This window comes from Macrotis lagotis, chromosome 2 (genome assembly GCF_037893015.1).
Source record: "Macrotis lagotis isolate mMagLag1 chromosome 2, bilby.v1.9.chrom.fasta, whole genome shotgun sequence".
Lineage (NCBI taxonomy): Eukaryota > Metazoa > Chordata > Mammalia > Peramelemorphia > Peramelidae > Macrotis > Macrotis lagotis.
Genome location: NC_133659.1, coordinates 219,512,690 through 219,539,836, shown reverse-complemented (window position 1 = coordinate 219,539,836; position 27,147 = coordinate 219,512,690). Strand labels below are relative to the sequence as shown.

Genomic DNA, 27,147 nt, shown 5'->3' with positions numbered 1-27,147 from the left:
TCTAGAGCGTGGATGGTCTAGGGTCAGTTTTTTTTTTTAAAACAGTCATTTATCACTTTCTTCTCTAAGTTGAACCCTACCTTTTGACAATGAGAGATTCAATTGTCTGACCATTAATTAATATTTTGTTCTATCAGTCCTTTTTTGTCTTGAGGGAAGTATATTTACTTATGTCTTCTCTAGAACTGTTGTTAGATTCCCCATTATTCAGAGATCAATTTTCTTTTCTTTTTGAATTACAAAGATTTTATTTATTTTGAGTTTTGCAATTTTTCCCTACTCTTATTTCCCTCCCCCCACTCCCCACAGAAGGCAATTTGCCAGTTGTTTCCATTGTATACATTGATCCAAATTGAATGTGATGAGAGAAATCATATCTTAAGAAAGAAACATAAAGTATAAAAAGATAGCAAGATCAGACAATAAGATATCAGTTTTTTTTTCTAAATTAAAGATAATAGTCATTGGTCTTTGTTCAAACTCCACAGTTCTTTCTCTGGATACAGATGGTATTCTCCATTGCAGACAGCCCCAAATTGTCCCTGATTGTTGCTGATGGAATGAGTGAGTCCATCAAGGTTGATCATTGACCCCATATTGCTGTTAGGGTGTACAATGTTTTTCTGGTTTTGCTCATCTCACTCAGCATCAATTCATGCAGATCCCTCCGGGCTTCCCTGAATTCCCATCCCTCCTGGTTTCTAATAGAACAATAGTGTTCCATGACATACATATACCACAGTTTGCTAAGCCTTTCCCCAATTGAAGGACATTTACTTGATTTCCAATTCTTTGCCACCACAAACAGGGCTGCTATGAATATTTTTGTACAAGTGATGTTTTTACCCTTTTTCATCATCTCTTCAGGGTATACACCCAGTAGTGGTATTGCTGGATCAAAGGGTATTCACATTTTTGTTGCCCTTTGGGTGTAGTTCCAAATTTCTCTCCAGAAAGGTTGGATGAGTTCACAGCTCCACCAACAATGTAATAGTGCCCCAGATTTTCCACGACCCTTCCAACAATGATCATTGTTCTTTCTGGTCATATTGGCCAGCCTGAGAAGTGTGAGGTGGTACCTCAGAGAAGTTTTAATTTGCATTTCTCTAATAAGTAATGATTTAGAACAATTTTTCATATGACTATGGATCGCTTTGATCTCTTCATCTATAAATTGCCTTTGCATATCCTTTGACCATTTGTCAACTGGGGAATAGCTTTTTTTTTGACTCATTTCTCTGTCTTTTTTAGAAATGAGTCCTTTGTCAGAAACTTAATTGGAAAGATTGTTTCCCAGTTTATTACATTTCTTTTGATCTTGGTTACAGCGTTTTTGTCTATGCAAAAGCTTTTCAATTTAATGTAATTAAAATCATCTAGTTTGTTTTTAGTGATGTTCTCCATCTCTTCCTTAGTCATAAACTGCTTCCCTTTCCATAGATCTGACGGGTAAACTACTCCTTGATCTTCTCATTTGCTTATAATATGGTTTTTTTTATGTCTAATCCTATATCCATTTTGATCTTGTCTTGGTATCCAGTGTGAGGTGTTGGTCTAATCTAAGTTTCTTCCAATTTTCCCAGCAATTTTTATCAAAGAGAGAGTTTTTATCCCAATAGCTGGACTCTGTCAAACAGCAGATTACTATAATCATTTCCTGCTATTGCACCTAGTCTATTCCACTGGTCCACCACTCTATTTCTTAGCCAATACCAGACAGTTTTGATGACTGATGCTTTATAATATAATTTTAGGAGATCAATTTTCTTTAATCAATCTTTTTTTAAAACAAATTTTATAGCCTTTAGATATATCGTTCTCTTGGTTCTAGCTATTTTACACTGTATTAGTTCATAAAAGTCTTTCCATGTTTCTCTGTTTGCACAAGACAGAGCAGTTGCACTGGCCTAAAAAGACTATCTGGCTTCCTCTTTTGCTTTGTATCTCATTTCCTTAACTTTGGCAAACAGTACTTTTTTCTTTTTTTTCGAATTTTATTTAAGGGGCAATGGGGTTAAGTGACTTGTCCAAGGTCACACAGCTAAGCAAGTGTCTGAGGTCAAATTTGAACTCAGATTTTCCTGACTTCAGAGCTGGTGCTGGGTGAACAATTCTGAAGGAATTAAGAGATTCTGTCATCAATCAGAGCTGACTTCTATTAGGAGAAAATTTTCTGCATTGAAGAGGATGACTGCTATTAAGAGAAGGAACCCAAACTCTGTAATGGTTGTTATGGCCCTTCCAGAATTCATGGACATGGTAGACTTTCTAGGAGGATAATGACACCCTGGTCTGCATTCCTGGCAATGGGCAACAACCAAGGAAGCACTGTTAGTCTTTGACAAAGAGTAGTAGAGGGTATGCCCTAGGAGTAGCAATGCTCTCTGCCTAAGTGTGGGAGTGACATTTTTCCTAGTAGTTTGTAGACCCCACAACCACTAGGGAATTCCTAGACTTTAGCAGAATGGGCAGAGAGTGACCCCAAAGGCAGTGGAATAGATGACACTGAGTCTCCTAGCAGCATCATACAGTGAAGTCAGCATCAAGTTGAGTCTCTATGATAGCAGTGGACAGTGACAACAGGCTTCATAAGCAACAAGCTTCAGCATAGGAGACCAAAAGAACCTGAAAGCAATGAGGAACAATTTACTGGGCTATGTGAGAGATGCATAGAATATGGCTGAAACCATTTGATCTCCTGAGACTGGAGTGGGTGATTCCTCATTTCCCTTTTTTTTTGGTGAGTAATCAGGGTTAAATGACTTGCCCAGGGTCACACAGCTAGTAAGCATCAAGTGTCTGAGGCTGGATTTGAACTCAGGCCATGCTGACTCCTGAACTGGTGTTCTATCCACTGTGCTACCTAGTAGTCTATTTTTTTCCCCTTTCCCTCCATCTCTCAACTTTTCTCCCAGTTTCTCTCTTTTCCTACCTCCCTTTCTCAGTTGAGATATTATAGCCCATGATTACATGTTATTTTCTTAGCTTGGAATGGGTTTTAGACAGTCAAAAATCCTTTAATTGTTTGTTGCTCATTAGCTTCATTTGTGGCCTAACTCTTCATGATCCCATTTAGAGTTTTCTTGTCAAAGATACTGGATGGGGTTTGCCATTTCATTCCCAAGCTCATTTTACAAATGAGGAAGCTGAGGCAAACAGGGTTAAGTGACTAGCTCTGGGTCATCCAGGTAATGAGTATCTGAGGCCAGATTTGAACTCAGGAAGATGAGTCTTCCTGACTTCAGATCATTGTGCCACCTAACTGCCCCCAACAGTCCTTTTAAGGTTGACATTTAAGATTGACTTTATTCTATTGAGTTGTCTTTCAGTTGTCCAGACCTGTTGGATTATTGTTCTGTGAGAAGGTTAGTTCTTTCTGCTTTCTTTCCAAGAGCCAGACTTCACTCATTGTCTTGAAGCCCATTAGGTCCCTAGAGAATTAATGTCTTCTTTTTTTAAATTTCTAAAATTTATTTTTATTTTTTGTTTGTTTGTTTTGCAAGGCAATGGGCTTAAATGGCTTGCCCAAAGTCACACAGCTAGGTAATTATTAAGTGTCTGAGGCTGAATTTGAACTCAGACTCCAGGGCCAGTGCTTTATCCACTATGCCACCTAATTGTCTTGGAGAATTAGTTTTCTTTTGGTTCTTGTCAAAGCTGCAGTCCTCTATTGATTCCTAGAAAATATAATCATTGAAATATAATCTCTCTGAAGAATTTCTCTATTTTTTTCTCTCCTTAATAGTTCCTATAGCATTGGGGTTTTTTTTTTAGGTATTTTTTTTTTGCAAGGCAAATGGGGTTAAGTGGCTTGCCCAAGGCCACACAGCTAGGTAATTATTAAGTGTTGGAGGCCGGATTTGAACCCAGGTACTCCTGACTCCAAGGCTGGTGCTTTATCCACTATGCCACCTAGCCACCCCTATAGCATTGTTTAATGGAAAGTATCCTAGCAGGAGTCCTTGGTTTCCAACATTTCTGCCATGGCCTTGACAGTAGCCAGGGTAGGTGAAAAAAACATGCTATTGCCATTGAATAGATTCTTGGTTTTTGTTTTTAGGTTTTTTTTTTTTTTTAAGGCAAATGGGGTTAAGTGGCTTGCCCAAGGCCACACAGCTAGGTAATTTAAGTGTCTGAGACCAGATTTGAACTCAGGTACTCCTGACTCCAGGGACTGTGCTCTATCCACTGTGCCACCTAGCCACACCCATTGAATAGATTCTTTAAGAGAATCAGGGTCATTACTTAAAACAAAGGTCATATAAGGTTAAATTCCTTCACTTTACCTTCTTATTATTCTCCAAGACTGTTCCTACCTTGTCCACTTCATCCCTTAATCCTGATTTCTGTGTAACAGCTCCTTCTCTGTGTTTCTTTTGTTTCATTTTCTTGTATCTGTTGCGAGTAGGCAGCTCCTCTCTCTTATCAATTTAAGCAACATATTAATATCCTGAATATCCTTGTTTCATGCAATATTTCCAGCTCCAAATTGGCAAGAACAACATTCTCTTCAAGACTGTCCTAAACCCGGTCAGTTAGGTGGTGCAGTGGCTAGAGCGCTGGCCCTGGAGTCCGGAGGATCTGAGTTCAAATCTGATCTCAGGCACATAATAATTACCTAGCTGCATGATCTTGGGCAAATCACTTAACCCCATGGCCTTGAAAAAAAAACTTAAAAAAAAGATTGTCCAAAACCTACCAATCTGTGAGAAGATGGTGTTAATCTGGGTCAAGACCTATGAGAATGCTGAAGAATTAAACAAAATCTCACTGGAGATAAAGGAAATCTAAAAGTATGGGAAAGAATATTTCAAAGCTTTGTTTGCCAAGTTGTTGCTTTCCCCCTTTAATTTATTCCTTTTATTCTTAACTTTGTCCTTTATTCTCAAACACCATGACATCAGAGAGGTGATCTCATGACAAGCACATGAGTTGGATTTGAGTGAGGGGGTGCTATGTTAAGTCACTAGCCTCACTTTCTCCTCCAGAACCATCTGGGTCCATTGGCCAGATATGCATCAGGATGAAGGCAATCGGGGTTAAGTGACTTGCCCAAGTTCACACAGCTGGTATATGTCAAGTATCTGAAGTGAATTTGAACTCCCAGCCTCCTGACTCTGAGGCCAATGCTTTATCCACTGTGGCATCCAGCTGCCCCTACTTTCTACTTTGATGTTTTAAGAACTTACAGTTATTCTGCAATGTTTTGTGGGGGGGAAATGAATAGGCTTGACAAAAATTTTTAATTAAAAAAAGAAAAAAGCAAACTGGTTTGGGAGCAGTTTTCAAAGAGGTCCAATGACATCACAAAGGTGATGTTTTGACTAGTGCATGAATTAGATTTAACTGAAGAAGAGCTGCATGAAGTCTTCAGCCTCTCTCAGTCCTCCAGAATCATTGAAGTCCAGTGGCAATGCAAAGGTCAAAATGACTGATGATGCCTGTAGACTTGTTAATTTGACAGAATTGGACTTGAATTCTGGTTTTTCTATTTCTATGATATACCACCTCCTCTGAAACACTTCTCCCAAATTCTAGTTCTAGTCACCGCCTAGATTGGGTCCCAGAAAGCACATGCTACTGCTACCTCAGGAACTAAAGTGAGCACGGAGGGTAATTGCATATGTATATATGTATATGTATATATATATATATATATATATATATATATATATATATATATGTACCTTGAGTCCCACAGATATGTTGCTTTTTCTTTTTTTTCCATCTTTTTAAATATTCTGAACTCAAACATTTCTCTCTATATACAGACATATACACAAATATATTTGTATGTAGATAGAATTTAAGAGGATTGAAATCATATAAATATGAAATGATGAATATCTAATGTATACTTCAACACATTGAAAATTATGTAACGAATTCCAGACATTGTTTTCAAAACTGTTTTTTGCTCCCTTCTCTTCTGGGCATTTAAAAATATTTTATGGACCTCTGTTTTAGGTTTTATTATTACCACCTTCTACTTTTGAACTCTTCTGCAATTAAAAAAGAACCCACTATTGTAATAAGTAAACTCAAGCAAATTAATTCATATAATGGTGGGAAATCAGATATTGATTCTGCATTTTATATTTGATTCTATTTTGTCATTGATTCTGTTTGTTTCTGTTTTTTTTTTTGTCTTTGACTTAAGGTCAGAAGTCCAGAGTTCTGAAGTTCAATTTTCTTCTTTGAGTTAGTTTAAATTTCAGTGTCCTATAATTCACTTTAATTGTAAGAAGTATGTTAAATTTATACAACCCTCAATACCCACGCACAATTAAGGGAGAACAATTATCTTACGAGTTTTGCAGAATGTAAGTGGATGCCAAGATATCTATTCTTTCAGTTCAACCAAGGAATAGATGGACTAAATCAACTTTTCATGACAGCAGGATGGACTAGGATGGAAGAAGGGATTGTTGCTATCCCCAAATGTCCAGTCAGTCATATTGTTGTTCCTACCTCTGATGCTTCAGACTTTGTAACCAATCATATTCTTTTCCATCTGTAATGCTTTCTTTTCTTTGTTTTTTTGTAGTTCTCCACAGTATTTTAAGGCTAGTAAGTCCTACCTTGTTGTGATGTTTGCTGAGGAATCCAAGACTTGGGTTTTTTTTTGTTGACTACTACTCTCATTAAAATAAATGTGTTCAGAACTCTATTGCCTCAGTTTATTTTAATTTACAAACACAATAGTGGCCATATCCAAAAATTTATGGCTCTTTATGCATCCTGAATCCATCAACAATATATCACAAGGAGGGGTAACATGCTGTGTTACAGGTGATGAACAGAGTTGATTGCTTTAATAAGAGTTATTTACAAAGTTGTTTTTCTTCTTTATTTAATATTCCATTTCCCCCCAACAACATGTAAATACTATTTTAACATTCTTTTTTCAAATTCTGAGCTCCAAATTCTCTGCCTACCTTTCCACATTAAGAAGGCAAGCAATTTGATAATTGTGTAGCGATGCAAAAATACATTTCCATGCAAGTCATGTTGAGAAAGAAAACAAAACCACAAGAAAAATAAAATAAAGAAAAATTATTGTTGATATGCATTCAGGCTTCACCAGTTTTTCCTCTGGAGATGGACAGCACCCCCCATTATAAGTCCTTTAGAATTGTCTTGGATCTTTTTTATTGCTGAGAATAGCTAAGTTATTCACAGTAGATCATTGTACAATATTACTCTTACCGTGCATAATATTCTCATGGTTCTGCTCATTTCATTTTGAATCAGTTCATATAAGTCTTTCTGGGCTTTGAGAGTGTCTTGCTCCCCTTTTCTTAAAAACATATTAGAATTCCATCACAATCTTATACAACAGCTTGTTCAGTCATTCCCTAGTTGAGGGTATCCCCTCAATGTCCAATTCTCTGTCACCAGTAAAAAACCTGCTGCAAATATTTTACATATAGGTCCTTTCCTTTTTGAATTTTTTTTTATCATCTTAGAATATAGATCTAGTAGTGCTTTTACTTGGTCAAAGGGTATACATGGTTTTACAGTCCTTTGGCCATAGTTCCAAATTGCTCTGCAGAATATTTGAATCAGTATTCAACTTCAGCAACAGTGCATTAGTGTTTTAATTTTCTCACATTCCCTCCAATATTTGTCATTTTTCTTTTCTTTTATATTAGCCAATCTGATGAATATGTGGTATTAACTCAGAGTTGTTTTAATTTACATTTCTCTAATCAATTGTGATTTAGAGTATTTTTTCATATGACCATGGACCGCTTTGAATACTTTGAAAAATGCTTATTCTTTGATCATTTATCAATTGAGAAATGAATTTTATTTCTATAAATTTGACTCCATTTTCTATATATTTGAGAAATGAGGGCTTTATCAGAGAAACTTTCTGTAAATAATTTTTACACAGTAATTATTATCAACTATATATTTCCTTCCATTCTATTTTCCTGTTTATCCTATTTTCTCTCATTCTCTCTCATTCTCTCTCTCTCTCTCTCTCTCTCTCTCTCTCTCTCTCTCTCTCTCTCTCTCTCTCTCTCTCTCTCTCTTTTTCTCCTTTCCCCCTGTCCATTCTCAAAGATGTTTTGTTTCTGTCACCCTCTCCAATCCAGCCTCCCTTCTATTAGCCCCCTCCCCTTCTTTTATCCTCTACTCCTCCTACTTTCTTGTATGGTAAGATAGATTTCTACACCTATATGAGTGTGTTTGTTATCTGTCTTTGAGCTGATACTCCCTTTCTCTCTTCAATCATCTTTTCTTTGACTGTTAAATATCTTTTGGACTTCTTTTATGTCAGATAATTTACTCTATTCTACCGCTCCCTTTCCCCTTCTCCCAGTTCATTCTTTTTTTTCTCACCCTTTAATTTTTCAAAGATAATCATCCTGTCATATTCAACTCATAACTGGGCTTTCTGTCTATGTATAATCCTTCTAACTGCCCTAATTATGAGATATATTTTTTAGGAGTTAACAAGTATCATTTTCTTATATAGTGATATAAGCCCTGTAATCTTATGAATTCCTTATCTTCTCTCTTTCCTGTTCTTTTTATGATTCTCTTGAGTTTTGTATTTGAAAGTCAAATTTTCTATATCTTTCTTTTTTTTCAGTCTTCTATTTCATTGAATGTCCATTTCCTCCTAGGAGGTTTATATTGAGTTTTTCTAGGTAGGTGATTCTTGAACGCTAGCTCTTTTGCCCTTTGGAATATCATATTCGAAACTTTCCAATCATTTAATATAGAAACTGCTAAGTTTTGTTTTATTCTGATTGTGGCTCCAAGACACTTGAATTGCTTCTTTTTGTCTTGTAGTATTTTTTCCTTTATCTTGAAACTCTGGAATTTGGTTATAATATTTCTAGTTTTCATTTTAAGATCTTTTTCAAGTGTGATTGGTGGATTCTTTCAATTTCTATTGTACATCCGGTTCTAGAATGTCAGGGCAATTTTCTTTGATAATTTCTTGAGAGATGATATCTCTCTTTTTGATCAGGCCTTTTAGGCAGTTCAATAGTTTTAAAATTATCTCTTCTGTATAACTAGTTGTCTTTCCTGGATAACAACTGGTGAGTTGTTTTTCATTCTTTTGATTTTGTTCGATTGTTTCTTGATGTCTCATAGAGTCATTAACTTCTACTTTTCCAATTCTAATTTTTAAGGAATTACTTTCTTCAATGAGTTTTTGTACATCCTTTTCCATTTAGGCAATTCTGCCTTTCAAGGAATTCTTTTCTTCATTAGATTTTTGTGCTTTTTTAAAAATTTGACCTATTCTATTTGTAAAATTTTTTTTAGGTTTTTTTTTTTCTTTTGGAAGGCAATGGGGTTAAGTAGCTTGCCCAAGGCCACACATCTAGGTAATTATTAAGTGTCTGAGTCCGGATTTGAACTCAGGTACTCCTGACTCCAGGGCCAGTGCTCTATCCACTGCACCACCTAGCCGCCCCAACCTATTCTATTTTTAAGGTGTTAATTTTGTCATTGTTGTTTGTCTCTCTTATTACTAAGGTGTTGACTCTTTTTTCATCATTTTTCTGTATCACTCTCATTTTTCTTTTTTTCTTTTTAGAAAGATTTTATTTATTTTGAGTTTAAAAATTTTTCCCCTAATCTTGCTTCCCTTCCCCCACCCCTCACAGAAGGCAGTCTCTTAGTCATTTCATTGTTTCCATGGTATACATTGATCTAAGCTGAATGTGAAGAGAGAAATCATATCCTTAAGGAAAATAAATGAAGTATAAGAGATAGCAAAATTATATAATAAGGTAATGTTTTTTATTTTTCTAAATTAAAGGTAATTGTCTCTGGTCTTTGTTCAAACTTCACAATTTTTTCTCTGGATACAGATGGTATTCTCCGTCACAGATAGCCCAAAATTGTCTCTGATTGTTGCACTGATGAAATGGGTGTTTCCATCGAGATTGGTCATCACCTTCATGTTGCTGTTAGAGTGTAAAATGTTTTTCTGGTTCTGTTCATCTCTCTCACACTCTCATTTTTCTTACCAATTTTTTCTCTACCTCTCTTACTTGATTTTAAAAATCCTTTTTGAGCTTTTTGACCTGGGATCCATCTGTTGTGAGGGATGTCCTTGTGTGGCTCAAAGGTAGCAAGCATAGATATCCCTAGCTTCGGGGATTGAGGCCTGATGACCACTCTGTTCTTATCAGAGATTGGGAGTACTGGTATTGAATCATGTATGTTTCTTAAAATACTGATAATCTGTGGAATATGACCAGGTTCAATCTAACTTCTGATTGCTTTGTCATTATTATTGGGGAAAGAGGAACCCTAAGCTTTAAATTCAAAGTTTGATCTTTTCCCACCAAATGAACATACAAGTGAATAACAAAGAAATTCATTTATCCAACTCATAGTGAAACAGAAATTAGAGAACTATATATAAAAGATAATATAGGATGAAAGAGTACTCCCATTGAGAGACATAACGTAGCTCAGTATAAATATTGTCATTATAAGGATCCTCATGTCACGAACACCCTCTTTTTTTGCTTCTCTCTTTTTTACTAAGAGGAGACATCCTGTTTTCCAGCAAGCAAACTGTGCTCTGAGATTGGACAAACAACAATCCTTTATATTTGCCCTCTGGACGAATTCAGTCACAGCAAAATTCCACAATTGTTTCTCACCAGGACCAAGTGGTCCCTGTGCTCTGACAAATATTTGTAGGACCTATATTCTGATCATGAAGTCCTGCTATGAATTAAACTTGTCTCACTGTTGCTGTTTATCTGCCATTGTCAGGGCTACAACTCTACATAACTACAACAACATAACTATTGGTATCTGTATTGAGATTGATCCATACTAAAGCAGGTCTCTACCTGAAGACACATGTAGCTAGTTTCACTCCTCCAACAAAATAGTAAATATTTTGCTTATGACAGCTGTTAGCTCTCTAGTAAGGACAGACTATAGCAACAACATTTTGTTTTATTTTGTTTTTCAGAGCTAACTATAGCTGTGAAAACCTACATAAGCTCTTTGGTTGAATAACTTCTATGACTTTTTGGTCATTTGTTTTCAGGGTTGACACCCTTTATCTCACCCAAGGGAAAACTCCCTGAAATCTCTATTGTATAGCAAACCAAGGACAATGATGTGTCGGAGACTAACATCTCCTCTCCTGTCTCCCTCTTTCTTCAGCAATCTGAAATAGGGTTGATCTCTTCTTTCTCAAAGCTAGAAACCTTAAGTGCTCAAAATGAGGGAAAGCCCCATATGAATGAACTTTGGGGACAAATAATAATTTATACAACATAACATTATATTGTAGATTATAATATTGTTATATCTTAATAAAAACAAGATATAGAAAAACCCATCAAACACTTTATCACAAAATAGTGGTTTATATACCAAATGGAGGCAGGTATGTCATTCTCATAACACACCCCTGAAGTGGAGGAATTCAATGAAAGCTTTTAAAGGAAGAACTAGAATATAGTGAGGGGATTTTAAAATTTCCTAAAACCCATAATCATACTTGAATTTGAGGTGCCCTTCACCAACTGAAACATGACAAGACAGGATCTGGAGCATTGCTGAATGCCTTTGATGGGAGGTACCCCTAAAAAATCTATCACCACACCATCTGCTTATCTAACAGGAGAGTGCTCTATCAGATTTAACAGTACTGAAATATCAAGTAGTTAAGAAGAAAGGCCTGATGGTAAGCCTGTAAAGTATCTCTCTTGAGACAGACTAGGGTTGGGATGGTGTGATCCTTATTTTGCCAATAAGTCACCAGGTCAGTCAACAAGCACTTAATTGAGTACTTACTGCTTATCAGCACTGTGCTGGATACTAAGGACTAGGATGGCAATAATGAGTCCAGGGAGTCAATAAAAAGAACACTAGATTGAGAGTCAGGAGACTCAGATTCAGGTCCAAGCTTTACTACTTACTAGCCACGATCTTGATCACAACCTCTCTGATTTCACTTGTAAAATGAGGGGATCGGAGTAGGCTATTCATAAAGTCTCTCATATTCTCTTACTCTTCGATTTTTTCCCAGCATCTTTGATAGATTCAGAGATATGAGACAGCCTAGAGACTTTCTGGTGCCAACTTGTCTGTATGAGGAAACTGCTTCCAGGGTTCATAAAGCTAACCTGTGATTCAGGTGGGGAGGTATTGACAGAATGAAAGTCCAACCCTGAATTCAGGGAAACTGGTATAATAGCCACTAGTCACAGGAAATAGAACATCAATCAGGGCAAATTTGACTGAGCCTCCATTGCAAGTGGGAACAGAAGCCAGTTGTTCAGGAGTTGTTAGGTTTTAAAGAATCATTCCTCTAGGGAACTTCATGGCACCTGACATTACTATCACTATTCTGGAAAGAGATGGAAGGCAGTTAAAGACAAATGACTTCTAAGAACTCCTGAAGGAAATGGTCTTTTTATAATAGTTGACATTTATATGGTTCTTGAAAGTTTACAAAGCATTTTCCTTATAATAAACTTATAAGGGTAAGTATTACAAGTATGTACAAATTTACAATTTGTAAAATTCTGGAAGGATTTTGAAAACCTATGACAGTATGAAATCTAGCTGTCTAGACTGGAGGGGATTTCTTATGTGAACATAAAGAGGTTGTTCAGCTAGGTGATGCACTATGGAGCCTGGAGTCAGGAAGATTCATCTTCCTGAGTTCAAATATGGCCTCAGACATTCATTAGCTGTGTGACCCTGGGCAAGTCACTTAACCCTGTTTGCTCCTCCATGAAATGGACTATAGAAGGAAATGGCAAACTACTTCAGTATCTTTTGCAGAGAAGACTCCAAATGTAATCACAAAGAGTAGAACATAGCTGAAACAACTGAACAAGAAGCTAGGTAAGATTTATTGATTGATTCACTCAGGATCTTAGAGGTATTTAATAGTTTTGACTCAGTTCCTCTGACTCCACTAAACTAAAGCAATTCAATTCAATTCTATTCATAACTTCTAAGTCATGAGACCAGCAAGATGATAGACTAGTTACTTCTTCCCAACTACTTCAATCTCTAACCCTTAAAAATAATGCATAGCATAAAATTATGAGCAATAATTGTAGTTAAACCACAGGAGAAAGACGACAGAACTCTTACTAGGTAAAATTCTTAGGAGTTAATACAGGAACTATAATCCTTAAAGCAGTTACACAGCACCCCTTAATTTTCAGGTTTACTCAGGGTCCCATCATGGTGTCCTCCTTCATTCCAGTAGAGTCAGTTTATACTAGTTTATGAGAATTGGTTGTTAAATTAATCATAAGTTTATTTACAGCTCAGACTGGACATGCACTACAAATCAGACCCTGACTTATCGTTTTGTTGATTAAGCAGACTTAATAAAATGATGTAGGAAATGTTAATGCAGATTAAACTTAAAAGTATGTCAATATATATTTGTGAGGGAGAGGGTTTGCTGTTTAACATTTATCAGTACACCCTTGCCTCCATTGCCCAAGGAACACTTGCCAGAAAAAATAAAACCAACTCTGACCTCCACCTAACCCTTCAAGAAACAACAAATATTAAATCTGCCTAGCCACATGAAATTGAAATTTGGAAAAAAGAGGCCTAATACAAGTTTCATTTTGACTAGGTCATGGACCAATTATATGAGAGAACTGAAGACTTCAGAGACTCTTTTTGGAATATTTATCAATGGCTCCCTCTCTCCTTAAAAAAGTAGCAAAATAGATTCATCCAATTAAGAAAGGGGGAAGAGTAGATAGGGAAATTGAGGTGCTATTCCAGAAGAAATGCCTTTGCATAGGATCTGAAAACTAGGTCACTGAACCACAGATGTGGATGCCTTGATTTCCTTAGAAGGAATGCAGGGAAGGGACTTCTGGCTAGTGACCATATATTTTACAACCTGAGGAAGTTGAGGCAGCCTTCTGGTCTAGTCTTGGGAGTATAGCCAGCAACCAAGGGGTTTTAGGGCTGGAAAGTGAGTTTTGGGGAATTTTTGAAACAATTTATAGGGAGCACCTAGTGGATAGAGCACCAGCTCTGGAACTAGGAGGACCTGAATTCAAATTTGTCCTCTGACACTTAATAATTACCTAGTTGTACAATCTTGGGCAAGTCACTTAACCCCATTGTCTTGCCACGCCCTCCCCCAACAATGTAAAACACCTAAAACTTCAAGAGCAAAACCCTTAGTAATAATAGAGAGATAAATCAACAGAGTATTCTAAAATCAGAAGGAAGGATGATAAATCCTCAAAAAAGAGTACAAAGCTTTCATCAATAAACACCAAGAAAATACAGGTTTCCATCAGCTAGCATCACACCATCCATATGTGGAATTATCAATTACAGTACATGGAGAAGTTTTGAGTACTATGGACAAGTTCAGTTACTTTGGCAGTGTCCTTTCCAAGGAGGTACACATTGATAATGAGGTTCATACTTGTATTACCAGAGCTAGTTCAGTATTTGGGAGGCTCTGAAAGAAAGTGTGGGAGAGAAGTATTAGACTAACTACCAAACTGAAGGATTACAGAGCCATTGCACTGACCTCATAGCTATATGCCTCTGAAACCTTGACAATTTACCAGCACCATGTCAGGAAACTGAATTGTTTCCACTTAAATTATTTTAGGAAGATTCTGAAGATCACCTGGCAGGAGAAGATACCAGACACTGAGGTCCTTTCTTGAGCTAAACTGCCTAACATTCCAATATTACAATAGAAAGTGCAACTACAATGGACTGGACATATTGTTGGAATGCCAGACATATGCTTGTCAAAAAAACCAAACTATTTTATGGAGAACTCACACAGGGCAGGCATTCATAAGGGGGTCAGAAGAAGTGATGACGAGATACTCTGAAGGTCTCTTTGAAAAACTTTAGAATTGATTGTATAGCATGGGAAACACTGCCACAGGACCACCCAGTATGGCATACCCTCATCAGTGAGGGTGCTGCTGTCTATAAAGTTGGCAAAATTGAAGCAGCTCAAAGGAAATGTGACATCAGTAAGTTTAGAGTACCCACCCCAGGTGTTCATATGGACTATTTGGCCCATGTGGTAGAGCATTCCAAGCTTGTATTGGTCTGATCAGTCATAGTTGGATACACTGTAATTTGTCTCAAACATAGTGAAGTCATTTTGGTCTTCTTCCATAACACAAGATAGGAACCAAACAACAATGTAAAAGCAAATGGACCAATACCTGATGAAATACAGTATCTAGGGATTCCCAAGAGATCATGGAATAATAAAAAACTAAAGACGACTCAAAAGAAGAATGAAAAGAAGAAATTGTGGATGAATATAGGTGAAACCTAAGGCTCTCAATATGGAATTAAAAAACTCAATGAGTAGATTTGAAAAAATGAATACATGATGAAGTTTTATAAGGAATTAAAAGAGAGATTAAAATATTTGAAGATAAAATGATTGAAGAAGAGGAACTTAAGTGCCAAGATTACACCATCCAAATATAAATAAATTCCCAAATCTATTTGTATTAATGTTAACTTAAAAGGATAATTACCCTTGCTCTAATTGTGAGCACTGGAATTTGCTGTTTTCAACTATAAATTGTATTAATATTTTGCCTATAATTTTTTTAATCCTGGAAAAAAGTTCTCCATGTTGACAAATCTATAACTCATCAACAAGAAGAGAATGGGATGGTATCAGCTAAGTGAAGATAGTATTAGGTACTAAGAGGATTTTAAATCAGGTGTTTTAAATTGTAACTATACCTCATGAATAATGTGAAATTTTAGTTTACAAATTGTCCACCTCAATTTCATCTTGCAAAGTAAAATGGCTATTAAATATTAGCACCTTCCTCACTGAGTTTTTTTCAGACTGAAGCGAATCAGCATAGGGAAAATGCTTTGCAAATCATTTTGGTGTTTTGGCTTTTGCAGTGACTTGCCCAGGGTCACACCGCTAAGTAAGTATCAGTGTCTGAGGCCAGATTCTAACTCAGGTCCTCCTGATTCCAAGGCTGATGCTCTATCCACTGTACCACCTAGCTGTACCCGTGCCCCACCCCAAAGCTTTGCAAATCTTAAAGAGCTATATTAATCCTAGAGAATCTAGAGACAGCCAGTGTTTAGAGCACTGGCCTGGAGTCAGGAATATCTGAATTCAGATCTGGTCTCTGACACTTTACTAGTTGTGTGAACTTGGCAAATTATTTATCCTCTGTTTGCATCTGTTTCTTCAACTGTAAAATGGGAATCATTATGGAATCTGGCTTTTATTTGAAGTGAGGATCAAATGAGATATTTGTTAAGCCCAGAACATAAAGGCATCTTATAATAAATATTTTCTTCCTAACTTTAATGCAAACTTTGTAGTAGTATGAAATAGTCTCTAGATTATTGAATGCTGTTGTTCAGTCGTTTCAGGCATGTCTGACTCTTCGTGACCCCATTTGGGGTTTTCTTGGCAAAGATACTGGAGTGGTTTGACATTTCCTTTTCCATTTCATCTTATACATGAAGAAACTGAAGCAGACAGGGTTAAGTGGCTTGCCTAAGGTTATATGAGTAAATAAGTATAATGAGTAAAACTTTTAAGATCTCAGGCAGTAGAAGCTCAGAAAAACCTAGACCTATTACTCCCAGACCAATCCTTTTATAATTCAAGGCAGTTAAAGAACTGAATAGAAGACTGGCCCAACTCTCAAATCATCAAAGGCCCCAGAACCTGACCAGATTCTTGTGGGAAAGCAATCTAAGCCACCCACTGAACAAAAGTTGCTGGGAGGTGGAGGACTGGGTCAACTATAAAATCAACAAAGATATTGAAACCTGGCCAGACTCCAGGGCAGATGGCAATCTAAACCAGTGACTGTGCAAAAGGAGCAGGGTGGAGCACTGGTGGAGCTGCAGTTGTAAAGGTCTTAGAGCCAACCTATTCAACCATTCCTGGAATATATAGAGCAGGAGGGAGTCATATCTCTAAGGTGGTGACCCAGCTGGAGGGACCAAACCCACTCCTCAAGTGTGCTGATGCATATTAACAGCTGGATTGCTGGGGGAGGGGGGGACTATCCAAAACGCACTCAAATTTGATCTGAATCATTAATATTTTTCCCATTATTTTCTAAAATCTAGACAATACAGAAAACAATAAATCAAGCCCTGATTCATAGCATTTGCTGATTTCTGAGGTATAAATGCTCACACTGAATATTAAACTGAGCCAGACCCTATAACAGGGTCCCTTCATATTTCTTGGGGGAAAAAAAAAGTTACTTTTCTCCCTTCTCTGTGTTAACTTTTGTTTGTCATTTGATGTATTAAAATAGATCTCATTTCCTTACTCTAAAATTTGGTTGGTAAGAAGAAATGCTTAGTAGTTTGTGGATTACTTAAAACCTGTGAGTAAGGAGCCAGCATTTATAGAGAGCTTTAAATTTTGCAAAGTATGTTTCAAATATTATCTCCTTTTAATGAGATGATTAAGAAAGACATAAGTGATAGACGGTTGCCTTCTCTAGAGAGTTAGTAGGAGTTGATTTTGAGGTTTGGAACTATTAGGACAAATTGCAGGGTGGCTATATTTAGACCATAAAAATCTGATAGTACAATTCAGAATTGAACAATGTCTAGAAATCAACCATGATGCACCTGAAGTGGAAGGCTATGAGGGAGCAACTCATAAACAAATTCATTGTCATTTTAAAAACCCACAGTTGCCATTCTTGGACTTGATGAAATGAAAGTCCAAACCACAGAGGAAAGACTAAGTTTAAAAAAAGTTAATGCCTTCATAGAGGAAGGAAATTTATTTTCTACCTGCACACAGTTGAGTCTACCTTGTTTGATAAGACCCCTAGTCTTCTATAATTCTAAGAGGCAAAGATAAGGAGGGGGAGTGTAACAGACAAGTACAAAGGCTCATTATGGATGATGACCAGAATTGGTTGGACCTCAGAATTTTTAGATGGGATTACTATGCAAGAAAATTAGAAAATGGTATATGAATGTAATGGAATACAATTGTGCTTATAAGAAATGATGAGCCAGTCGATTTGAAAGACTTGTATGAACTAATGCAAATGAGCAGATTCAGGAAAATATTGTAGCTAGTAACTGCAACATTGTAGGATGATCAACTATGAATGACTTAGCTTTTCTCAGCAATACAATGATCCAAGACAATCCTAAAGGATTCATGATGGGAAATGCTATACATATCCAGATAAAGAATTGATGGATTCTGAATGCAGATTGAAACATGCTACTTTTATTCTTTTTTAAATTCTTTTTTCTTTTGATGTTTCTTCTTTCACATGGACATGTGTTTTACATGATTATACTTATATAATCCAGATCAAATTGCTTACCATTGTAGAAATAGAGGAGAGGAGGGAGGAAGAAAAATTTAGAACTCCAAATCTTGTAAAAATGAATGTTAAAAATTGAATTTACATTAAATTGGGAAAAATAAAATGCCATTTTTGAAAAAGAAAACGAGAATAGGAAGAAGTCAGTTTTGAAAAGACTTTAAATATTTGTATTTGATCCTAAAGGTAATGGGGAGCCACTTGAGTTATTATGGTGATGGCATGATCAGATCTGATACTTCAGGGAAATAAGTTTGATAGAGAAATAGAAAGTGAACTAGAGTGAGGAGAAATTTGAAGCAAATTAGGAGGATATTGTAATAGTTCAGGTAAAAATTGATGAAAGATTTAAATAGTAAAGCATGTGTGAATGGAGAGAGGGACACATAAAGAAGAGGTAGAGAAAGAAACAAGAAGATATATAGAATGAGTGAAGGTGAAGAGTCAAGGATGGATGGTGATACCCTCAACAACAATAGGAAAATTCAGAAAAGAGGTGGTTTTGGGAAGGAAGTTGAGTTACATTTTGGACATGTTGAATTTGAGAAATTTGTGGGATGTCCATTTAAAATGTCTGATCCACAGTTGGTGAAGTGAGAGTAAAGATTTGAAAAGGGCTGAATCTTTGCAGATGCAAAGATATAATTAAATCCAGAGTAACTGTTGAAGTCCACAAGTGATGGGATACAACACTCTATAGTATAACCTTTTTTACATGTTATGGGCCTCTTTGAAAATCTGGGAAAGCTATCCATGTCCCCCTTCTTAGAATAAATGTTTTGATATAAAGTGTGAAGTGAAGAGGTTCTAGATTGGAACCTTGAAATATGTCCACAGTTACAGGGCATGATATGGATGATGAACCAACAAAGGAGACTGAAGAGTGATCAGACAGGTAAGAAAGAGAAACTAGAGAAGTAAAATCACTAAATCACAAGCTTAAGGAAAAGAGGATGAGGTCAATTACATAATTCTTTCATGTTCAAACCAAATTTCACTGTGATTACCTTTGGAGATTTGGTCAGTTTTGTTGGATAAATGGGACCTTTCAGATTTTAGTTTTTTTCAGATTTAGTTTTTTATTTGAGGAGATGGCATTACTCATACTTTGCTATATATTAAAAAAATTTCAGGTTTAACCACTTGCTGATCCATTTAATCTTTCCTTGAATAAGCCTTAAAGTAGTAGTGTTTATTAGCTAGCCAACTAAACTAATGATATGTGTGGGTGGTGGTGGTGGTGGTGGTGGTGGTGGTGGTGGTGGTGGTGGTGGTGGTGGTGGTGGTGGTGGTGGTGAAAGGTGCTTGCAAAATCCCCAGGTGGAATTTCCCCACTGACATAATTCCCCCATTGTTGAATGTTTGAATTACAAGTAATGGCAATAGAGTAAGCAATTATAAGCAATTGAGCAATAGAATGTATAAGAAAAACCTTGCATATATTGTCAACCTGTAGTTTTACCTGCCTCATACAAAAGCTTAGTTTCCTCACTTATTAAATGAAGTATTTGGATTAGAAGTAGTATTATCAGTTTTAAGTATAAGTAAATTTAAAATAAGAAAGTCTTAATGCCTAATTGAATCATCCAAGCTTGTAAAATGGAACTACTGAAATGTTTATTAAGATTAATTGCCTATGTGTCAAAACCAGAACATGTTGCAAGATACTAGGAATTCCTAGGAATTTCTAGAGATCTTTGAAATATTACAAGATATAATCAGGTCTGCTCTCATAACTGGCTATGTGAAATGAGATGAGTTGTCATATAACCTATCATCTTTGAAGATAAATATTATTTTTCATGGTTTATGACTTATTGTCTCTTTCTGTCAGATAAACATTCTACCCTTGAGTTGAGGTAATTGTTTAGAATTCTTTGGAAATCCCTTGAAAGGGCATATAAATACCAGCCTTCCTTTGTAAAACTAGGCCTCTTGGCTGATAGGGAAGATATTTATTAGACAACTATGTTTCAAATAACTAACTGATCTGTGTTTTTAGTAGAGTTGAAGTCCAAATAAAATACTGAGTAATTCTATTTATCTGTTTTGACAGACTAGATCATAGGTATCAAAGAGCACTATTGAGTCACTTAGAACCCATACACTCCCAAGTGGAATCTGAATCAGATGAAAAATACAATTGGTAAATATTTAATGAAAAAATACAATAAAATAGATAATAATACATTTTGAAAGGAAGTCAATATGTGACCCACAAGAATTGTTATATATGATCCAATGGCACCCATTTTTATTTGAATTTGATATCATTGGGCTAGATGATATCTAGAAATTTCATTCTAGCTCTAAATCAATAAGCCTATATTTTATTACTATGACTTTTCTATCCTAGCAAATGAGTGTGGCAAGTCCAAGCCAGAATCAGAAAACGTTCTTTCATGTATCAATTGCCTTTATTAGATATTCAGAGAGGATAAATTTTAACCTTCTCCTTTCTCAATACAACAAATCTATTTTTAATAATAATCTTGCAATGAAATAAGGAATAATGACCAGAAAAGAAATGCAGGTGAAAGTTTTCTTTGATTGGATTTTATATATAGTCACCCAAATAAAAAAATTATAAAATAAAAAGATATAAATATTACAGTAAAGGAGAGAAGTAATGGATTAATATTTTAAATTACAGAATTATTTTCTTCAATAAAAAGTGTTCCTCTTAAACTGTTAGCAGCTGCCCATCTTCAGTTTTCAGAAATTCTTGTGGACTGTATCTTGGAATAGTTTCTGTGAAGTTGTTGTCTCTCCTTCCTTTCAGTTTCTGGGTAGAGGCTTTGACTCTTCCCTGTTGCAGCTTCCTTTGTGTTCCCCAACCTCAGCAATTCATTCCTGAGGCTTTTACCAAAGACTTTCTAGGAAGGTGGTGCCTTGTCTGAGAACTCTGTACTTTCTTTCTATTTCACTGCAGGAGAGGATCACCTCCACCACTTGACCCTTTAGCAAGAAGCCCTCCAGTAAATGAACATTTAACTGTGGGAACTGCAAGTAAACAGAATTATACTTCAAAAAAATTGCTGTTCTGTTGTTCTTGGTTGTTGCACTAGGGCCAAAGAATGAGGAATATTTCAATGTGCCAATTTGCAGAGAGCAAGGGTTTTAAAGTAATAATTTCAGTAATGATAATATAAAAATATATTTTTCTTTTAATATTAACTCTCTTATGATGCTAATTAATGAAATTCAATCAACTGTACAGTATAATCTTTGCAAATACCAACAGAACAGTTAGACAATAAATTGATAAAATGGATAATTGTTAGATGAGGGAGGAAAGAAATGACAAGAGTTCAAAATGGACTAAGCAGGCCCAGGTTTAGCAAGGCGGGGACTTTGGGGATTGTTGACCAAGGCTGGGAGGTCAGGGCCTTTTGAAACTACGATTTTGCCAAAGTCTATTTTTATCAGAGATGGAAAACTACAAAACTTGGGCAAACACTCAGTCAGGAAGACTATTAATGGGGGTGGTTGAACTGAGCATGGAGAAGAACTGGATCTGAGAAGTCCAGTAGGGAGAGCTCATCATACTGAGTGAGATTGAATGGAAGATTGAAGAACAAAGAAGTTTAGTCAGTGAACCAGGTAGGAATTAGACAATCAGAGGAGGCCAAGATGGAAGAAAAAAGAATCTGCTCTTGCATTTTAGCCAGATGATTTATAAAATGCACTCAGATTCTGCTCACAGAGAATTCTTCCCGCTAGATCAGAAAAGATCCCCCCTTCCTCAATTCCTAACTTAAGTTTTATACTAATTATAAAACAAATGTTGAAATTTCATTACAATTGTAAAAATCAAAATACATAATTTTAGTCTCAGGGTTTTAAAAATGACTAAACAATGGTGAGGGAAGCTAGGTGATGCCAGTGCATAAAGGACTGGACCTGAGTTCAAATCTCACCAGAGATGCTGTGTGATTCTGGACAAATCTCTTATTTTCCCATTGCCTAACAAAATGATTCACTGGAGAAGTAAATAGCAAATCACTCTAGTATCTTGGTCAAGAAAACCCTGTAGACAGTTGGTCCAGGGATCATAAAGAGTCAAACATGATTGATCAACTAAACAACATGCTTTTCCCTTTACCTTCCCTCTGTCTACTAACTCATTCAATCTGCTCAGCGGTGAACAAAAGGAACATCTGTCTACATTTGCTTATCAAGAAGACATTCACACTTTTAGTTTAATAACCACAAACTCCTTCAAGTGACCTAGCTACAGCTTGTACTTGTACTTTGCATTTCATTTGAGGGAGACTAAGCATTTTATTATATTAGTTCTGCATATTCATTTCCAAATTGAAGTGCTTTCATACAAAGCAATTGTTAACAAGAGCACTTTAAGGAGGTGAATTATGCTGATGAAATATTAATTCTATCAATATGAGCATTAAGACAATGCCTTCAATTGTTCCTCAGCAGAGCAGAATGCATTTTTCTTCTCTTTATCTTATGATATCTCCTCAGCTTTGCAGGTTAAATTGTTTTGGTAATCCACTTTGCACAAATACCACATCCTTGGGAACATTTTTAACCAGTGTGTCAATTTAAAGGAGGAAGAAGTACTCGAGGCAATCATCACTTATAATTGGATAAGAAATTAAGCCAACGTAATTTTGATTCAGCTTCTGAAGATATTCTTTCCCCTTGATCCAAATCCTTATAAGCCTCAAACATTCAACTTTTCTAATGGTTTCCTCATCTTTAAAATGGAGTTATTAATAATACCTACTTCTCAGGGTTATCATGAGGATTAAATAAGATAATAGTTTGTAAAAATCACAGCTTTTTACATTCTGGCATATATAGGCACATAATAAAACTTAATTCATTCTTTTCTTCATCACCAATGGTATGATTCCACTAGCACAAGCCATTTGCAAACTTGCCTATCACTGTTCAAATGATAATAACAAGATAATTGTTGCCATATAAGCAGTTGAGCTAAAGCTTTGCATCTTGCAGAGAAGCACATGACTGCACTGAAAAATAAGTGAAAAAAATAATTTTGCTTTATGTCTGTATCAGGCTAACCAAGTCACTTCTGGGAAGATCCTTAAGACTCTGTCTTGCTGTACTTGAAGAGAGTCACATTCTTTACAGCCAGTTCCAAGCCTTAGCTTTCTGTACACTGAGCTCTACTATGGGTCTCAATAACAGATGTATGAGGTGCCATAGTGGATGGAACATCAAGCTTGGAATTATGAAGACTCATCTTCATGAGTTCAAATCTGTCCTCAGACATGTACCAGCTGTGTAACCTTGGGTAAGTCATTTACCCCTGTTTGTCTCAGTTTCTTCAACTGTAAAAAAAAGCTAGAGAAGAAAATGGTAAATCACTCCTGTATCTTTGCCATGAAAACCTCATATGAGAACACAAAGACTTGATCAAAGACACTGGTCCCATGCAGGAAAAAAAAATTATACTCCAAAGGATTACTTAGTGGAAAGATACTATCAACCTCCTCGTGACACCCCCTAGGTTGGTGTTATCAAAGGTAATTTAAGAAAAACTAATGGCATAAGGAAAGTGACTTATTTCTGGGGTCCTATAAGAGTTGAAGATGAATGATATATTCTTTCTACAGAGAAGACTAGGGATACAGATTTTCCAACCTAGTCCATGTACTATACCAATTTCTTTCTTTCTTTTTTTTAAATTTTATTTTCCCCAGTTACATGCAAAAACAAGTTTCAATATTCATTTCCAAAACTTTAAGTTCCAAATCTCTCTCTTACTCCCACCCCATTCCCTCTCATTGAGAAAGCAAGTTACTTGATAGAGGTTAAAAATGTGGAGTCATTGCTGTAAAAGTAAACATAATCCTCTCATCCCCCCCAAAAGAAGAGAAACCTCAAGTCTACTAAAGTGAAAAAATAAAGTATGCTTTAATTCAGACACCATTAACTCTGTCTTTGGGGTAGATAGTATTCTTTATCATAAATCTTTTAGTATTTTCTTAGGTCAAAGTCTTGCTGAAAAAAGGACTATACCAATTTCTTATGGCTCTTTACAAATATGTGGAGGGAAAATTCAGATGTACTTCTATCTAGAGTTGCAAGAAACTTTGGATCTTGTTTCTGATATTTAACTGACTGTGTGGTCTTTTATCCTCTCTGATTCTCAGTTTCCTCATCTATAAAATTGGGATGATGATAATAATAATAATAATAATAATAATAATAATAATAATAATAACTGTAGAATCACTTCCCAGGGTTTTAGTGAGGTGAGACAAATTCCATTTTGCAAACCTTAAAGTCTTATGTAAATGCTAGCTGTTAGATATAGGGTCTCTACAAAGTATAGTTTTAAGTTTTAATAGCTGTGGAGAAGGTGTCAGTCTACAGTCTAGAGAGAATTTCCTTATCTGGGAGTACCCTAAAGCAGAGAAACCATAGGTCCAACCCTCATTTCTAAGCTATCATCTTTTCCTGAAGAGATAGCTCCTCAGTGGTAAAAAGTGTCAGGCTGAACATTGCTGCAGAGTGACTAGAGGCAGAGGATGTGGTCACACATATTTCCTTTGCTTAGTTATTTTTAAAGTTTTTAGTTGTACCAACCTAGTGGAAAAATGAGATCAAAGAATTTGTTCAGTTTGTTACAGTTAAAAAATGTTCACATTTCAAGAGTATTTTAAGGTTGGAAAGATCTTCCCTCCCAACATTCTGTACAGATAGATAAAACAAAATTATTATCTTTATTTTACCAACAAGTAAAATAAAACTCAGATAGGTTAAGTGATTTGGCCAGGGAGTCAGAAATATGATTCAAAAGTCTCCTGACTCTAAATTCTCCTTTAGATAGATGATACTGTGAGTAGAATTTAAGACTCAGAAACAGGAAAACTGAATTCAAATCTGAATTTAGACGCTTCCTGGTTATCTGATCTTAGTGATACAGGGAAATGATGTAGAGAATTATGAATGTAACAGAAACAAAAATTGTAATCTTAAATGCTGTTAAGTCTTGTTAAATGGGTGGAGGTTCCCCACTCTTGAGATGTAATTGACCCCCTATTGATTGTATCCTGCCTCCCCTTGACACCATTGTTTGTATCTTGTCCCCCATTTTCCCTTTCACTTAATTTTGGCCTAATGCTAGCATGACAGGAAATGACATATTGAATTTGGGGGATGAGCACCTTGGGAGGACCAGTTTGTAATTTGTCATTGGAAGATATGGCCCAAGGTATAAGATCACTTCCCAAGTGTCACCCTCTGTCCAACCTACCATAGATGGGTATTTAATAGGAAGTGCTGTCCCTTTGGGGACTTTGCTTCTTCTGGGCTCCCATCCAGAAGGATGGGGTTTTCTTATGTTCTTCCTTAACACCCATGGAGCACCATGGACTTCTCATCATGTGGCCAGTTTAAGTCAAGTCTCAGGACTGCCTGTTGGGAGCCAGGGTCTCTAAGCTGTTTGACACAGTTGCAGCAAGAAGACTCAGGGCAGTCACACTGCCTGATGGAACAACATTTCCTTCTTCAATATATATATATATATATTCAATATATATATATATATATATATATATATATATATATATATACATATATATATATATATGGATTCCATGTATACCCATATTTATAGGTCTATTATTGATTGCAAAACTTACTCATCCTAATAGTGGAATGACTATAAAGGATTTCAGAAAAATTCCTTGAATAAAACAGATTGTGAACTCTGTCCAAATTTAACAGGACTGCCTCTCCCTGAGACATACAAAAGGCTTCAGCATTATGAAATCTTTGGAAGACACAGCACTGGGAGTTCCAGGGAGATGTCAGAATATATACAGGGAAACCAGATACAAGATGGGTCAGATAGAATTCCATGGAAATTAACAGTTTTGCCCCCCTTATTATACACAGGAATATATGATAAACATGGTGAGAGAATAGTTAGTATAGGTAACCAATATGTGAACTCTAACAGCCTTAGTTTATTGGCAAAGAATAAAAAGTCATAGAAACTGTAGTGTCTACCAACAAGGGCTGAAAGGAAAATTAGTTATTGAAGGAGTCAACGGACAGGTGGACAAACATAAGTACCCTCACTATAGGTTGTCAAGGGAGCATATTGAAAACATTACATATGCGGTACAAAAACATAGAAGCATTCCATTAAACAAATTATATCAAAGATTATTCTAAGGAAAGTTCTGTTTAGTCAATAACTTTACTATGCAGCAACAAACTAAGCAACAGGCAGGTTGAGGTCATCATGGTCTGAGCAGGGACAAGAAAATTAATTACATGACTGATAATCACACTTGTAACCACTACATGATCAAACTTGTAACCATATGAACTATATGATTAATGATGAAAATTGTACACTTTTGTAACCAAGGAAATGATTTTAGTTTGCTTGTTTCATATGATTCTAAGACTATAAAAATAAATCTAAGCAGCTGACAGTCAGTCAACCTGCTCCTGCCTTTACCCACTTGTTGACTCAACTCATTTCGCCAACTCTATCCCTCCTGTCAAGTTCCAAGGACCCCATGGAGGCTGGACCCCCGCAACTGCCTGTCCTTTTCTCTTTCTCTTTCACTTGGTCTGTCCTCAAGGTGCTTACTGTTTTTGGCCTATGCAATTTTAACAATATTTTGCCATAATAAAATCCTGAGCAGTTTTGACATCCCAGAGAGCGTGCAAATTCCTTCACCTTTTCAGTGGTCTTAAATCTTCTGTCTTTAATCTCTCAATCTTTAATAATTGGCAACATTAGACAAGTCACTTAACTTATGATTCAGTTTTCTCATCTGTGAAAACAATCTAG

The 27,147-nt window shown here is 36.1% G+C and overlaps 1 long non-coding RNA gene across 1 annotated transcript in view; it reads left to right on the top strand.

Annotated features, from left to right (window-relative positions):
• LOC141514208 (uncharacterized) overlaps positions 1 to 27,147 on the top strand; it is a 114,607-nt gene that overhangs the window by 64,799 nt on the left and 22,661 nt on the right. The window contains exons 2-3 of the long non-coding RNA XR_012475968.1: positions 21,271 to 21,347; positions 23,385 to 23,622. This is a non-coding gene — a long non-coding RNA (uncharacterized LOC141514208). The remainder of the gene's footprint in view (positions 1 to 21,270; positions 21,348 to 23,384; positions 23,623 to 27,147) is intronic.